Source organism: Hibiscus syriacus, unplaced genomic scaffold, assembly GCF_006381635.1.
Source record: "Hibiscus syriacus cultivar Baekdansim isolate YM2019G1 unplaced genomic scaffold, ASM638163v2 tig00111463_pilon, whole genome shotgun sequence".
In the NCBI taxonomy this organism is placed as follows: Eukaryota; Viridiplantae; Streptophyta; class Magnoliopsida; order Malvales; family Malvaceae; genus Hibiscus; species Hibiscus syriacus.
In genome coordinates, this window is record NW_024063098.1 from 2916233 (window position 1) to 2932381 (window position 16149).

Here is a 16149-nt window from a genome sequence, read left to right on the forward strand (position 1 = left end):
CAGGGACGACATCAAAACTGTCAAATTTCTTTAGCATTTTCTCTATATAATGTGCTTGACATAAAGAAAATCCCTTCTCAATTTTGGTAACTTTGACTCCTAAGATTACATCTACTTCTCCTAAATCTGTCATCCCAAACTTAGTTGACAAGAAATTTTTAACTTTGTTAATAGACTCAATGTTAGAACTGAAAATCAACATGTCATCAACATAAAGACTTATGATAACACATTCAGTGTCAAACATCTTCGAATACACACAAGCATTTGAACCATTCATAACAAAACCAAAACTAAGAATAGTTTTATGAAATTTCTCATACCACTGTTTAGGAGCCTACTTAAGTCCATAGAGTGACTTTTTGAGTCTACAGACTTTGCCTTCCATACCAGGTGCTTCAAAACCTAGTGGTTGCTCCATGTAAATCTCCTCATCTAGATCTCCATTCAAGAAAGCAGTCTCAACATCCATTTGATGTACCTGTAACTTATGAATAGAGGCTAGTGCAAATAATGCACGAATCGTTGAGATTTTTTATAACGGGAGAGTATGTATCAAAGTAGTCTAAACCAAACCTTTGAGTGAACCCTTTGACGACTAACATTTCCTTGTACCGCTAAATCGAACCATCTGGCCTTAGTTTCTTCCGGAAGACCCATTTGTTGGAGATTGGTTTGAGTCCCTTAGGCAAGTCAACTAATTCCCAAGTATGATTAGACATTATCGATTCTAGTTCATCATTAACAGCGTTTTTCCAAAAACTAGCATCGATATATCTTATAGCTTCTTCAAAAGTTTTAGGATCCTCATCTAACAGAAAAATTTGAGCTATAAGATCTGAAATGAAGTCTAAATCATTTATCTCATAACTAAAGGAAGTAATAAAGTCTGGTCCAAAAGAGGTTTCAACTCTTTGCCTTTTACTTCTTCTAGGCTCAAAATCAATTTGTTCAGAAGACCTAGCAGGATTACTAGAAGAAGTTGATGGAATATTTTCTATTTGTGTTTCAATATTTATTCTCGGTTCCTTTAAAGGAAAAGTATTTTCAAAGAAAACAGCATCCCTTGACTCACAAATAGAATAATATTGTAAAAGCATGAATCTGTATGCAGCACTATTCGTAGCATGCCCTATAAACACTGCATCAATAGTTTTAGGTCCAATGGTATACTTCTTAAAGTCTGGCAAACCCACTTTAGCCAGACATCCCCACACTTTCAGGTATTGTAAATTAGGAGTGTATCCTTTCCACAATTCATATGGGGTAGAATCTAATTTCTTATGAGGAACTCGGTTCAAGATATGAGTTGACGATAGAATGGCTTCCTCCCACTTGTTATCAAATAACCCTAAACTTATTAGTAAAGAATTCATCATCTCTTTTAAAGTTCTATTTTTTCTTTCGGCTATACCATTCTGTTGAGGAAAATAGGGGGCTGAAGTTTCATGAATTATGTCATTCTTTTCACAAATATCTTTTAAGAAATTAGATCCATATTCACCACCTCTATCAGATCTAACCCGTTTGATTCTCCTATCTAACTGATTTTCAACTTCTGCCTTATAAATAAAAAAGAAGTTTTCAGCTTCATGTTTAGTCCTTAGGAGATAAACTTTTGTATACCTTGAATAATCATCTACAAAATTATGTAGTAGTGTTTTCCTCATTTACTTTCAGTGTTTCTAAAATTTGCTAGATCAATAATAATAAGTTCTAAGAACTCAGTCTTTCTATTAGAAACAGTCTTAAAGTAAGGTCTAGTATGCTTAGCTTCTACACAAATCTCACATTTGTTTAAAGAATGAATATTCATGTGTCCTAATCTAGCATTCCACATATCAATGGATTCAACAATATAAGTAGAAGTGGTAGCTTTATTTTCATTAAATTGAGTTTCTATGACAAATAAACCATTACTTAAAATCCCTTTCCCAACATAATCACCATTTCGAGAAAGTACAAGTTTATCTGCCTCAAAAATTAACTTAATGCCTGCCTTATTCAGAAGCCCACCACTTATCAAATTTCTACGAAAGGCATGTACATACAGAACATTATTTAAAGCCAGAGTTTTACCAGAGGTCAGCTTGAGTAAAACCTTATCTTTGCCTAGCACTTTAGAGCTGCTAGAGTTTCCATGTACACACGTTCACCTACGTTCTCATCCTCGAATTCGGTGAAAAACTCATTCCTTGCGCAGAAATGCTTTGAAGCGCCAATGTCAACAACCCATTCAGAACTGTTTTCCACCAAATTGACTTCTGAGACCACTGCAGCAATGATCTCATCATCTTCTTCTACAACGTGCATCTGTGGCTTGTTTTCATTCTAGCGGTCTGAGCGGTGTTAGCATTGGTAAGCTTTGTGGCCGAGTAAACCGCAGACATAGCACTTGAGCGTCTTTCCTTCAGGTTTGGCCTTTCCCGACTTCTTGAAGTTGGTAGCCTTCTGAGGTTTCATCTTCTTGTCTTGATTCCCACGTTTCATGATCTTCTTAAATTTAGACTCAACCAAGTTAGCTCTAAAAGATAAATTACTCATAGAATTAGTAAGCTTATCTTTTAAACGGTTGGCTTCTTCAATCTTAATATGGCCCACGAGCTCTTCAAGCGAAATTTCTCTCTTCTTATGCTTAAGAGAGTTGCGGTAGTCAAACCATGACTTGGGCAGCTTCTCAATGAGAACATTGGCTTGCAGCACTTCGCACATTTGCATCCCTTCGGCGATGATGTCAGCGACTAGGTTCTCATAGTCATGGACTTGATCTATTATCGGCTTGTCATCAGTCATCTGGAATTTGAGCCATTCGCCGACAACGTACTTCTTGATGCCAGCATCGTTCGCACCATACTTTTTATCGAGAGTATACCATATTGTCTTGGCACTCCTTTCTCTAAGGAACATATCAAATAATTTATTTGACATGTGACTGAGCAGATGTCCTCGCACCGTTTTGTTGTCTTTCTCGTACTTCTCGTAAGTAGCGAGTGCAGCAACGGCAGTTACTATGGCATCATCATTGAGGATCGCATCAGCATCATTACCGGTAGCTTGGGTTGGCGGCATGGTAGGTGGTGGCTTGAGCAACACGTAGTCAAGATCAAGTTGCTCGAAGAATATCAGGATTCTTTGGGACCACCTTCTATAATTCTTTCCATCAAGTGCATCGAGCTTGGAAAGATCGAGTATCAGTTTGCTCAAAGGTGTTGACATGATTGCAGTATATTTGAATTCGTTTCTAAATTGTTGGTAAAGTAGACTACAAAACCACACCGTTAGCACTGACAGGAAAGATAAACAGTAATTGAAAAAGAACAAATTGGTAAACCGTGTCGTGGTATAACCACTGCCTTAGAAACGAATTCGCCCCGATGTGTGTAATCGCTGCAGTAGGCGAACCGTCCTCGACCACGACGTGTCGAAATCTTTCACATTTTTCCATTGAAAAAGAACAAATTGGTAAACAGTCCTCAGCAGCCTATAAATATAAGTTGAAATCTTTCATATTTTTCCATTTGTTTCTTTCGAAGAGAAATTCCTAAAGAATTTTCTCTAAAAAGATAGTATCCGCGCGGACGTGTCGAATACACGTATTACCACGACCACGACCACGACACGAGTCGTGCCGTGCCGTGCCGAGACGGACGGCGGCGGTGCGCGAGAGTCCCCCTTGTTCTCTTTCACTCAACAAGGAAGTGTGAAATCCAAACCATAAATACCCATTCCCAATAGTATTTCCAATACTATGTGGGATTGAGCATTACCAACATTTTTAAGTTGTTGTTTTTCAAATTTATATTATTAAGAATTTTAAAATTATGATCGTGTATGTCTATTTGAGTTTAGGTGTGTTGATTGATATGTTCATTTAGTGTTCACAGATGAATTTGTTTAATTTAATCAAATAATGTGAACACAAATTTGAAATTCTTGTCTTTTAGATATAAAATAATTAGACATAATATTAACATTTATATTATAAATAAAATAAACAATAATAATAATAATAATAATAACATTTATATGATAATTAAATGATAAATAAGTTTTAAACAATTTATTAAATGAATTTATTCATGAACATACATAATAGGGATTGTTTATGTGATTCAGCCTGAAAATGACCTTTTAAGCTCTTAACGCCTTGTAAATCATATAAAAATTTTAATAGTCCAAATCAGTCGGTGTGATACTCTTTGTTAACCATTTTGTCTGGTTTGAATAAAAATACAGGAAGATGATGCTTTTGTAGCTTTAATCAACTATTGGTGTAAAAAGCCACATGCTGCAATTATAAAAAAAAATGCGACGGAATTTCCCATGCTTAGCTAAACTTGGGCGGCTGAGATTGTTTGGTGCTTTGTTGTAAACCGACACTTGTTATAAAAATGGGATTCCATTGTTCTATGATCATGAGATCTTAAGTAGGGATGGCAACTCAACCCGAATCCGACGGGTTCTGATCCGATCCGACTCGATCGGGTCGGATTTTTTTAAAAAAAATTCAGGTTCGGGTTCGGGTCAGGTCGGGTTTTTTTTAAATGTACTGTTCGGATCGGGTCGGGTCGGGTTTAGGGTGAAAAAAATCCGACCCGACCCGACCCGAAAATATATATAATTTTATCCTATATATTTAGGGATAATTACAATAATGTCCCTCCATATATAATTTTTTTCAATTAAGTCACTGTTTTCATTGAACAAAATTTTTTTTATTATTATTTCGGGTCGGGTCGGGTTTCTAAGTCATATATTCGGGTCGGGTCGGGTCGGGTGAAACCTTAATTTCGTCGGGTCGGGTCAGGTCACGGGTGAAAAACTCTTTCTTCTCGGGTCGGGTCGGGTGGCCCAAAAACCCGACCCGACCCATTGCCATCCCTAATCTTAAGATGTTGAATCGTTGAATCATTAACTTTAATAGTTGAAAGATGGTGACTCTTGACTACCTACGTTTGGTTGTTTAGTCAAGTTATTCATTTTAATTTTCTCATATTCTCTTAAATTATAGATCGATAGATTCCAAAGTTTCACATTGACTAATCTAGACCGACCTGTTTCATATACTTGAGGGGAAACAGGAATTTATAAAGTGGTTCGCTTTCAAAATATCAGCCATTATACAACGGTAAAGATATCATCTGAAATCGTTATTGCACAATCGTGATACCTTAATAGCAAATGCTATTGTCATAATCGTAATAAACGCGACAAAACAAAAAAAATTACAGTAACCGTAATTTAAATTCTTGGGATAAGTTGTTTAATTTTAAAATAAATAGGATATTAAAAAGTAATTAAATCATAAAAATTAAGAGATTGAGTGTTTAATTCTACTAATTCTAAAATTTAAATGTCTTAAAAAATAATTAAATCATATAATTTTTTTATCGAGACTTAATTATATTGATTTTAAAACTAATAGTATCCCAGAATAATTATACCAAGAAATTAGGGGGCAATGACTTAATTGTAATAGTTTTAAAATATTCAATGGCCTAAAATGTTTAACTAGCTGACTTGCAGTAGGTTTCATATGAACTATCGGAAATGTCAAGGGTGTATCATTCAATATGAAATGGTAGAGAATTATCTATGAACAGATATTACCTTGTACTTTCTCCAGATTAATAAAAACAAATTATGAGCACAATATAAATTTGTAGTGACTAAATTTAAGCAAATCAATGGGCATATATAAGGAAAATGCATACACTTGAGACTTTATTTGTAATACCCAAATATTAGGTCAGAGACTTTATTAAAAAGATTTAAAATTTGAAGATTTATTTGAATAAATAATAAAAGATGAGGAAATGATTTGGAATAGTATTTTAAATTAATTTGTAACCATAGATGAATAAGAGGACATTTTGGTACTTTAAAGAAAAATGAATTTAAAATTTATTTTCTTTAATAAGGTATAAAAGTAAGGGAAGGGAAATTAAGTTGGCCAAAAAGTTATTTCTTTTTTCTTCTTCTTTTTCGTGAAAAAAAGCTCTCCCTCATAGCAAAGGTAAGGTTTTATTTGATTAGTTTCTTCTTTCGTTTTTGGTTGGTTTTTGAAACATTGAGTATGATAGAAGCTTAAGAAATGATTAAATGGAATTAAAATTAAGAGATTAATGAAATATTGGAGATTTAAAGAAATGAGTTTTGAAATGATAAATTAAGATATGAATGTTTATTACTGTTTACTAGTATATTTGACTTGTCAGTGTCCGTATCGAGAAGAGAGTCGGAGAGGAAATCCCACCCAACTCGGTCATATGTCTTTTCTAAGTCGACCTTGACCGCGATCCACTTGGTGCCTCCTTTATTTCTCCGCAATAAAGCTAACTTAGTTCTTAGCAATAATTTTGGGAAAACATATTTAAATCTATTGGCAATAATTTTCATGATTAACTTATAAAGTACATTGAATAAACTAATCGGACATAAATCCGAGAATGACTGGGGATGATCAATCTTAGGGATAAGAACCATCATCTTGTTTACCTCAGGATCAATGTGGTTGCCACTAAAAATGCCTTTGATCCAGTTACAGATCTAGCTACCTGCCGTACTCCATTGACTCTGAAAGAATAAGGCATGCAAGCTGTCTTTAGCCGGAGCCTTGTGTGGATTCATATCGAAAAGAGCATGTCTGATTTCCTCGTCAGAAATCGCGACATTAAGCCGTTGAATATCAGCTTGAGACAACTTGGGGAAGGAGCCTTGAATGGGAAACTTTCCGATTCTTGTCCCATCTTCCTTATAAAGGGAAAAATAAAAAGAGATAGCTTCCGTTCTAAGAGTACCATCATTGTAGCACCATTCCCCATTGCTTAGCTTGAGTGCTTGAATACGGTTACCCTTACGTCGGGCAACGTCTCTGCTGTGGAAAAACTTAGTGTCACGGTCTCCGTCAACGATCCACGAACACCTCGCCTTTTGGATCTAGAGGAGCTCTTCATGGTCCAGGATATCCTTCAGTTTGTTGTGCAAATCCATCTCCTCGGCAATAATATGATCAGTGGGGTTATCATCAACCTTGGCTGGAATATTAGCAAGTTGGTTCTTTATCTTACGCGTTTTTCTTGGAATATGTTCCCATAGACATCCATGTTCCAATTAGTCAGCAAAATAGAGAAATCATGGAGAGAAGTTATGAGATTACCATTAGCAGCCCAGTTGTCCCGAACGAAGGAAGAAAATTAAGGATGTTTCGTCTACCCTGCCAGAAAACGAAACGGCCTAGGAGGCTGTTGGGATCGAGAGCCAGCTGAATGAAGGAGTAAGGGCTGATGATCGGACTTGATGCGAGGCAGATGGTGAATAAGGGTCGATGATGCTAGCTTCAACCAATCTTCATTAGCAATCATACGGTCAAGACGCTTGTGAAAACCACCCCTCGTTCAAGTGAAATGGGGGCCAATGAACCCTAAATCCACTAGCTTATGATGATGCATTAAATCATGGAAAAGGTGACAGCCGATTGTTCCTCTTTCGCCACCAGATTTTTCTTTACTAGTTAAGATAGCGTTAAAGTCACCAGCAAGAAGCCAAGCGGTATCACACAGATCACTCCAAAGAGCATGACGTTTCTTTCGGTCTTGGATTCCATAAACGATTGTGACAATAAATGTCTTAGAGAGTTTGTTCTAGTAGACTTTGGTGGTAACAAATTGGGGATGAGCCGCGACAGTTTCCACCAACAGAGGACTGTTCCAAAGGAGGCAAACACCTTCTGAAAAATCGGCCGCTTCAACTTGAAACGAATTCTTGAAACCAAGCTTCTCTATCACACGGTCCGCCTTATTTATGCTTATTCGAGTTTCAAGCAAAGCTACCATGTGAGGTTTATGGTCGGAAGTATACTCCCTAAGAATCTTGGGAAATCTAAATCTATGATCGTCACACCCCTGACAATTCCATGACATAAGTTTGAAATCCATTGATAAAACGAGGAAGAAAGGACCTTATGAATCAATTCCCATGGCATTGGTAGTGTCCGACACCATACTCTTCTGGGTCTGAAGCTGCTCTTGGATATTTTGCACAATGCCATTTAAGGCAGTTCGAACGGTCGGCATGTTACGAGTTTCAGCTTTAAGCTTGACTCCTTTGGTCCTCACAGCACACGGGGTTACCCTACCTTTGACAGGTATTATTCTTTTTGTGCTTGGTAAAGGTAAAGCAGTCGGGTCCTTGGGGGTAATAGGGGTCTGGCCTACACCAAAAGCTACAATGCTATGATGAACAGGGTCGAGAGAGGAAAACTGCGGTTGCCCCTCCAAACCTAGAGAATTAACAAAATTTGGATTAGTGTTAGAAAGAAAAATTAGAACCTTTGATGTTAACTACCTCTGAAGAATACGTCGAGTGGCTCGAGGAAGCCAAATTCAACAGCATGAGAACAACTCTTTGGTCCACGTGCATGAGGTTAGACATTTGTCCCTTATTAATGGAAGTGCCGGTACGGATAGGCTTTAAAATATCTTAAGAAACTGTGGCCTGCACCATGTTAACTTCTTTCCTAGGAGCGACGACCTTACCATTAAAATTGTGGGCGTCACCATTGTGGCCGTGATTTGCGAGAACAGCAGGGATAACTTGGTTAGTATTTCTGTTCTCCACGATGTTAACGGTTATTTGAGTGAATTTGACCTTCCTTATTGGTTATGGGAAGAATCTCCGATGCGGACCTCTCTTGATTTCCAATTGCGATGTGGCTTGAAATAACTGGAGACTTTCTTTTTCGATTCGGGGTATCCGTTAGGATCGAAAATCGCAATCCCATTTCCTTTTGTGTAGTCGTAGTCGCCGGTTTCATCGAGGATACCGAGGCTTGTCGACACCTGACGCCAGACAGAATAGTGATTATCCTGTAGGCTAGCTCCGACAGACGATTCACAAGAGAAAATTCGCCCAAAAACCAGAGAAAAAAAGTCTCTAGGGTTTAATAAAATATTATAAAATCAATAACCGTCAAAAGCAGTCCACAAGCCGGACTGTTATAGCTAAAAAAAATCGTCTTTATTCGAATTTTGCCAAAAATAGCAAAAATCGTATTTATTCGAATTTTGCCAAAAATAGCAAAATCCCGAAAATCACTCTAAATTGAAATTCGAAATAAAATAAGCAATCTCCCAAAAATCCGGTCTAAATCGGATTTAAATTGACTTCCTAATTAACAATCGAAATATTACCATAAATAGTAAAAAATAACTAAATCTAGTGATTCGGGAGGGGAAAACGGCAGAATTTGAGGTTGAAAAAAAGGCCACATGGAGCGTAGCTCAATGTGGAGAGCGTGCGCGTCGAAAAGAGCTTTCCGGATTGGGGTCTTATGCGCGATTCTGACACCTGTAGCCAAAGTTATGGCCAAAAGACTGAAACATACTCAAAACGACCCCAATAAGGAACATGTCACAATCAATTCCCGCCTTTGCGCTGATCTGCCAACTCATGGTATCTCAGCGCCATCAACGTGCAATCTGACAGCTCAGCATCATCTGTCTCAGATCCCCCTGCATCAGTCGCCCCGGGTTGGAAAGAACTCGTCCTCGAGTTCAGAGTAGTGTCATCAGGATCCACAAAACAATGACTCAGGTGCTTCACATTAAAGACATCAGAAGTCTTCAAGTGACTGGGAAGTCTCAACCTGTAAGCATTATCATTGATCTTCTGCAGGACCTCACAAGGTCCAATCTTCCGATCCTTAAGCTTATTATACTCACCAACAGGAAAACGATCACGAGTTAATACAGCCCAAACAAAATCACCAACATCAAAAAGTACCTGACGACGATGATTGTCGACCCGAGTCTTGTACTTGGTATTGCTCTCATGAATGGTCTGTTTCACCTGCTCATGGATACCCCGAAGATACTTTGCCATCTCATCTGCTTTAGGACTGAAACGTCCTATACGTGGAATAGGGGCTAAGTCCAACACCCCGGATGGGTTCTGACCATAGACAATCTCAAATGGGCTTAAACCTGTGGTTCTGTTTTTTGATCTGTTGTAGGCAAATTCTGCCTGAGGCAATGCCAAATCCCACTGCTTCGGCTTCGTTCCTGCCAAACACCTTAAAAGGTTTCCCAAACTTCGGTTCACCACCTCAGTCTGGCCATCCGTCTGGGGGTGGTAGGCGCTACTGAAATTCAACTGCGTTCCCAGTTTCCCCCACAGGCTCTTCCAGAAATGACTGATGAACTTAGTATCACGATCTGAAGTGATGGATCGAGGAACACCATGTAAACGCACAATCTCCTTGAAATAGAGATGGGCAATCCGGTCAGCATCCATAGTCTTTCTGCAAGCTACAAAATGAGCCATCTTGGAAAACCTGTCAACCACAACAAAGATAGAATCAGAGGCCCTTTGGGTGCGGGGTAAGCCTAGTACAAAATCCATGCTGACATCGAACCAAGGAGCTTCAGGAACAGGTAAGGGAGTGTACAATCCCGCATTGGTGAGAACTCCCTTAGATCGCTGGCACACATAACAACGGTCCACATAATGGGCCACATCACTAGTCAACTTGGGCCAATAAAATTCAGAAAAGATAAGGGCCAATGTCTTATCTCGGCCAAAGTGTCCCTCATTATGGAGTTCACTTATAATTTGCTGCCTCAATGAACAATCTGGAATGCACAATTGTAATCCACGAAACAGATACCCATTATGCAAAACAAAATCATGACGGTGACCCTCAGTTACCTCCTGAAATATCCTTCCAAAGGAAGGATCAGCTGCATACATATCTGTGAACGTCTCAAATCCTGCAACTTTAGTACTCATGGTGGTGAGAAGTAAGGTACGACGGCTCAGGGCATCTGCGACGCGGTTCAAACTCCCTGCTTGGTGCCTCAGCGTAAAAGTGAATTCTTGCAAGTATGCTACCCACTTGGCATGACGTCTACTCAGCTTGTGTTGGCCATTGATGTACTTCAAGGCCTCATGATCGGTAAACAGAATAAACTCCTTCTGTACTAGGTAGTGACGCCAATGCTTCAGGGACTGAACTATGGCATAGAACTCCAGATCATAAGTGGAATAATTTTTCTTTGATCCCGATAGCTTCTCACTGAAAAAAGCAACCGGACGACCTGCCTGACTCAGAACACCACCAATGCCAACGCCAGATGCATCACAATTTACCTCGAACACTTTGTCAAAATCTGGAAGTGCCAAAACTGGAGCCTCGGTCATCTTCTGCTTGACCAGTTGAAAACTGGCCTCTGCCTCCTCAGACCACTGGAAATCACGCCCCTTGAGGCACTCTGTGATAGGGGCGATCAGAGTACTGAAATTTCTAATGAATCGACGGTAAAAAGACGCCAAGCCATGGAAACTTCGGATGTCATGTAATGTTCTTGGTCTGGGCCACTCCAAGACTGCATCTATTTTTGACTGATCTGCATGAACACCATCAGTAGACACAACAAAACCAAGAAAGTCACAGAAGTAGTGAAGAAAGAACACTTCTTTTGATTGACAAACAAGCACTCCGTTTTCAGCATCTCAAAAACAGCACGGAGGTGATCGAAGTGTGAAGTCCATGTCGGACTATAAACGAGGATATCATCGAAGTAAACTACAACAAATTTCCCCATAAAAGGCCGCAAGACCTGATGCATAAATCTCATGAATGTACTGGGCGCATTGGATAACCCAAAAGGCATGACCATCCACTCATACAATCCTTGTGGCGTTTTAAACGCCGTCTTCCACTCATCTCCAGGCCTTATTCTGATTTGGTGGTAGCCGCTCTTAAGGTCAATTTTTGAGAAGATCTTAGAACCAGATAGCTGATCCAACATATCATCTAGACGGGGAATTGGAAACCGGTACTTCACTATAATTCTGTTGATCGCTCGGCTGTCAACACACATACGCCAAGAACCATCTTTCTTTGGCACTAACAGAGCAGGGACTGCACATGGGCTCATACTCTCTCGGATATAGCCCCTCTCCAACAACTCTTCCACCTGTCGCTGCAACTCTTCGGCCTCCTTGGGACTGAGGCGATATGCTGGTCGATTTGGCAAACTTGACCCAGGAACAAGGTCAATTTGATGCTGAATATCCCTCATAGGTGGTAGTCCAGGAGGAAGATCCTCTGGCATCAAGTTAGAGAATTCTGCTAGCAACCGCTGCACCTCTACTGGTAAATCTGTATCCACGTCTACTGCATTGTTCTCGCAAGGTAGCAAGGCATAGACCACGTCGCCATGCTCAATCTCATCTAAAAACCTGGACATAGAAAACAGATTAGTATTATGGGTTACTGGGGTAGGAGTAAGTCCTTCCCGCCGGGGTGCCAACACAATCTTTTTTCCCTTGATGCTAAGGGAATATGTATTCTTCCGTCCATCATGAATGACACTGCGATCATACTGCCAAGGTCGACCCAACAATATATGACACGCATCCATAGACACAACATCACACCAGGCATTATCAAAATATTTTCTACCAATTGAAAAAGACACCAGGCATCGCCTATCAACTGTTACCTCACTGTCTTTATTTAGCCATGACAACTTGTATGGCTTAGGATGACGGTCCGTCTTCAACTGCAATTTCTGGACAACCTCCTCGGACACTACATTCTCACAACTGCCGCTGTCAATGATCATTTTGCAGACTTTATCTGCAACTGTGCAAGTCGTGTGGAAAATATTGGTTCTCAACCAATCGTCCCCTGAATCGCCCTTGGGGGTAAGTAGACTCTTGCGAACGACCAGAGTCTCATGACCATCTCCATACAGCACATCATCAGTCTCATCATCGTCATACACGGGTTCGCCAATCTCCTCATTCTCGTCTTCCACGTTTTCCTCAATCAACAAATTTTTGCCCTTTTGACTAGCAGGCTTCCTGCAATCAGTCGCCCTATGCCCTTGTTCACCACAACGAAAACATCTAATAGTAGGGTTAGAATTACCCTGCGGTGGCTGCTGAGCAGGACGGGACTCTTGAGGGCGAACTGGTCGACTGTTGTGATCGCTCCTGATCACTAGTCTCCTGTTTTGCTGTTTTTCAACAGCAAGTGCACGCTGGTATGCTTCCGAAACACTCCACAATGAATGAAGGCTGAGGACATCTTGCAAGGGCTGGCGTAAACCCCCCAAATATCGCGCCACCATCTGCTCCTCCGTCTCAGATAAATCGTTCCGGGCGACCAATTGGTAAAACTCCTCCGTGTAATCATCGACTGATCGCGCGCCCTGCCTCAACGCATGAAGTCGCTGAAATAAGGTTTGCGTGTAGCCGAAGGGAAGGAAGTGGCCCTTCATCTTCTTTTTCATCTTCTCCCAATCAGTGATCTTGGCTTTGCCCTGTCTTTCTCGTGAACGTCGTAACTGTTCCCACCACGCAGATGCTCTGCCCTTGAGTTTGATGGCGATCAGTTTCACTTTCACACGATCGGGGACTTCCTTATATTCAAAAATACGCTCCACTTCATTAATCCAATCCACGAATCCCTCGGCCTGTAATGTACCAGAAAACTCAGGGAGATCGACCCGAAAACCGAGGTCTCCATGACGCTCCTCCCGACCACGGTGCTCCGGAATCCTGCGCCCCGGAATCCTGCGCGATTGTGATATGGGTTTTCGAAAGTGGAATTTGTATCGTGATCAGAGGCCTCACGATCCTCTAAATCCTGCGCCGCTAGGCGCTGGGTTAATTCTGCGACTTGCCTCTGCAAATCTGCAATCATCACATCCTGAACGCTGCGATCACGGCGTTGGGCTTCCTCATTCGGAACCTGCTCACGACGACCACGACCACGACCTCCAGCCATTGAAACTGGTGAAATTTCCCAAGAAGATGTTGAAGCTCTGACACCAACTGACGCCAGACAGAATAGTGATTATCCTGTAGGCTAGCTCCGACAGACGATTCACAAGAGAAAATTCGCCCAAAAACCAGAGAAAAAAAGTCTCTAGGGTTTAATAAAATATTATAAAATCAATAACCGTCAAAAGCAGTCCACAAGCCGGACTGTTATAGCTAAAAAAAAATCGTCTTTATTCGAATTTTGCCAAAAATAGCAAAAATCGTATTTATTCGAATTTTGCCAAAAATAGCAAAATCCCGAAAATCACTCTAAATTGAAATTCGAAATAAAATAAGCAATCTCCCAAAAATCCGGTCTAAATCGGATTTAAATTGACTTCCTAATTAACAATCGAAATATTACCATAAATAGTAAAAAAATAACTAAATCTAGTGATTCGGAGGGGAAAACGGCAGAATTTGAGGTTGAAAAAAAGGCCACATGGAGCGTAGCTCATGTGGAGAGCGTGCGCGTCGAAAAGAGCTTTCCGGATTGGGGTCTTATGCGCGATTCTGACACCTGTAGCCAAAGTTATGGCCAAAAGACTGAAACATACTCAAAACGACCCCAATAAGGAACATGTCACAATCAATTCCCGCCTTTGCGCTGATCTGCCAACTCATGGTATCTCAGCGCCATCAACGTGCAATCTGACAGCTCAGCATCATCTGTCTCAGATCCCCCTGCATCAACACCATTGTCTCTCCACAACCATCCACTGGCCATAAACGTCCGTATCAGTGTTCACTTGGATGTTCCGGAGAAGCTCATGGTCTGACATGTTGCTCATTACTGTTAACATTGTTGGTACGATCCTGGTCTGAGGAAGCCGCTAAAGGAGCTTGTATTGGGGTTGAAAGGGTGCAAGCCTCCTTCAAATGTCCAAATCGACCATAGGAGAAGCAGATGAGAGGAAGGTTCTCATATTCCATTGTTTGAATCTTATCGCTGACTACCACCTTAGAGATGAGGGGCTTGGTAAGATTGACATAAACCGCTACCCTAGCAAATCTTCGTCGATGATTGGTTTCATTATGAAAATCAAGTTTGGCCACCTTTCCAACCAAACTTCCGATGTTACGGAGGATTTACTTATGGTAAAGATATTATGGTAATATAGGAAACCGTATCCAGGCAAGAACTGATGTAGGGTAAGGTTAAGAGGTGTGGAAGCTCATTGTCCATGGCTGAATGGTGAGTTATTGGCCATAGATTATCCAGGGACCCTCAGCCAATACTATGATATAGTTTCTTCACTCTGGAAGCAAGCAAGGAAATATCCGTTTTCTAGGTCCATTAGCGTGAACGGTTGAGACGGAAGCCACAGACTATAAACTTTGTTATTGAGGCCGTTAAGCCCTATATTTATTCCAAGCAGCTTTAGAATAATCGTGTTAGCCATACAAGCTTGCATCTTTTTATACGCACGGTCAGAAAATTGGATAGAAGGTAAACAGAACTAGGTACCAGTGATAATATCTTCATCCTCCAGTTCAAAATCATCCATATTTCCATTGCCAAGGTTTGAAGCACCAGTTAAAGCCGAGGCATACGACCGACCTTGGACAGACTGGGGGTTACGTGCATCTCCTGATTCGGGATAGCTTCCGCTTCCAAATCCACAGGTGGGGTAGATGTGGAAGATGCAGAGAGATCTGATTGTACAACGGGAAGGACTCCAGATTCAGTCTCCATCTCCAAATCACAGTCGACATCTGGGGGTTTAAGACGAACTTTTTTGGTGGCGACCAAAGTCGTCGGCGCATCACGCAAAGGGGAGGGTTGAGCACCGTTCATGAGAGAGTAATTTTCCAACGAACGTATATTATTCTTCATGAATAGAACATATATATTGTATTAACTACTTGAATGGTACTCATGTACAATATGATTAAATAAATATAATACATACCTCTAGAAAATGAAATTCATTACAATACATAGTACTAGTTAAAACTTAATACAAGTTCATGTATGGAAAATAAATCAACCATTATATAAACAAAATCAAACATTCTTAATTAGTCAATCCAAATCAAAACCAACTAACCATAGCTTCATATCTAAAAGGTGTCTAAAAATAAATCATGAAAGATCAAATATGTAAAACATTAAGTGAGTATAAGAGAGATCACCCCACATGCACTCAAAAAGATTTACAACAATGGATAGATGAAATTTGTTATTTGAAAGTTAGTCTTGATACTATATGAGTACCTTTCAGCTAACCTAGAAAAATGAGGGGATACCAAGCGACACAAACTTGCAAAATATCCAAAGATGGAGAATGTTCTTTATGAGTGTTTATTGGGGTA